The 2,168-nt window shown below is 39.9% G+C and overlaps 1 pseudogene; it reads left to right on the top strand.

The window, feature by feature from the left end:
- The first annotated feature begins 1,207 nt into the window (after positions 1-1,207).
- On the top strand, positions 1,208-1,830 carry LOC102812836 (annotated as a pseudogene).
- The last annotated feature ends 338 nt before the right edge of the window (positions 1,831-2,168 follow it).

The raw sequence follows: 2,168 nt of genomic DNA, 5'->3' as shown, positions 1-2,168 counted from the left end.
AGTAAAAATAACTTGAAATATTTACTGATGAAAAATAAATATCATAGCTTCAGTGTGGATTGCACCTCAATGTAAAAACAAACAAACAAACAAACAAAAATCATCACAACTGGACCAATAAATAACATCACGATAATAAAGAAAATATTGACGTTGTTAACAACTTCATTTTGTTTGGATCCGCTCTTAACACTCATGGAAAAAGCAGTCAAGAAATCAAGGAATGGAACACATCAAAAAAATGATTCATCATGACCAAGTGGGATTCATAAAAGGGATGCAAGGATCATTCAACTTTAGAAAAACAATCAATGTAATCCACCATATAAATAAGATAAAGGAAAATAACCACATGGTGATATCAATTGATGCAGAAAAGGCATTTGACAAAATCCAACATCCATTCTTGATAAAAGCATTCAACAAAGTAAGAATTGAAGGGAAATTCCTCACTATAATTAAGAGCATATATACAAAACCAATAGCCAATATCACTTTTAATTGAGGGAAACTGAAAGCCTTCCACCTGAGAAAAGGTACCAGATAAGGATGCCCTTTATCACCAGTCGTATTCAATATACTTTGGGAAGTCTTAGCCAGACCTATGAGGCAAGATAGGGAAATTAAAGACATCCAAATTGGCAAAGAGGAAGTAAAATGCTCTCTATTTGCAGATGATATGATCCTATACATAGAAAATCCAAAAGACTGAGCAAAAAAAATTACTGGAACTCATTGGAAGACTCAGCAAAGTGGTAGGGTACAAGATCAACATACAAAAATCAGTTGGATTCCTCTATACTAATAATGACAACACTGAAAAGGAAATTAGGAACGCAATATCATTTACAATAGCCACCCAAAGGATGAAATATTTAGGAATAAATGTAACCAGATAAACAAAGGACCTATACAAAGAAAACTATAAAAATACTACTACAAGAAACCAAGAGACTTAGAAAATGGAAGAATATAACATGCTCTTGGATAGAAAGACTTAACATTGTGAAAATGTCAATATTACCCAAAGCAATGTACACATATAATGCAATCCCAATCCAGATTCCAACGACATTCTTTAGAGAGATGGAAAAAACAATTGAAAACTTTGTATGGAAAATAAAAAGATCCAGAATAAGCAAAGCACTACTTAAGGAGAAGAAAAAGCTCTTTCCCTCCGGCATGCCACAAAGATCCTGGTGTTGCCATGGGCCGCCGCCCTGCCCGGTGTTACCGGTATTGTAAGAACAAGCCCTATCCCAAGTCCTGCTTCTGCCGAGATGACCCTGATGTCAAGATCCATATTCTTTAACCTGGGTTGGAAGAAGGAAAAAGTGGGATGAGTTCCCACTCCGTGGCCCCATGGTATCAGATGAATACAATCAGCTTTCCTCAGAAGCCCTGGAGGCTGCCCGTATTTGTTCCAACAAGTACGTGGTGAAAAACTGTGGCAAAGATGGGTTTCACATCTGAGTGCGGCTGCATCCGTTCCTTGTCATCCGCATCAACAAGATGTTGTCCTGTGCTGGGGCTGACGGGCTCCAGACAGGGATGCGAGGGGACTTTGGAAAGCCCCAGGGCACTGTGGGTAGGGTCCATCCACACCAAGCTTCAAAACAAGGAGCATGTGATTGAGGCCCTACGCAGGGCCAAGTTCAAGTCCCCTGGGCGTAGAAGATTCACATCTCCAAGAAGTGGGGCTTCACCAAGTTCAAGGCTGACGAGTTTGAAGACATGGTGGCTGAGAAGTGCCTCATCCCAGATGGCTGTGGGGTCTAATACATTCCCAACCATGGCCCCTTGGAAAAGTGGAGGGCCCTGCATTCATGAAGACCTTGGTAGCACTGACCTGTGCTCTCCAATAAATTCAATGTCTCAAAAAAAAAAAAGAAGAAGAAGAAAATAGTTGGAGGCCTTACACTCCCTGATTTCAAAATTTACTACATGGCTACAATGGTCAAAACAGTCTGGTACTGGTACAATGAAAGATACATTGATCAATGGAAACAGAATTGAGAATCCAGAAATTAACCCATCCACCTACAGCCAACTGATCTTTGACAAGGGGCCAAAGTACATTGAGTGGGAAGACATAGTCTCTTCAACAGATGGTGATGGCAGAACTGGAAATCAATATGCAAAAGACTGAAACAAGACTTTTACCTCAG

Source organism: Chrysochloris asiatica, unplaced genomic scaffold, assembly GCF_000296735.1.
Source record: "Chrysochloris asiatica unplaced genomic scaffold, ChrAsi1.0 scaffold00190, whole genome shotgun sequence".
NCBI lineage: Eukaryota > Metazoa > Chordata > Mammalia > Afrosoricida > Chrysochloridae > Chrysochloris > Chrysochloris asiatica.
This window is presented reverse-complemented; position numbering and strand designations above follow the sequence as displayed.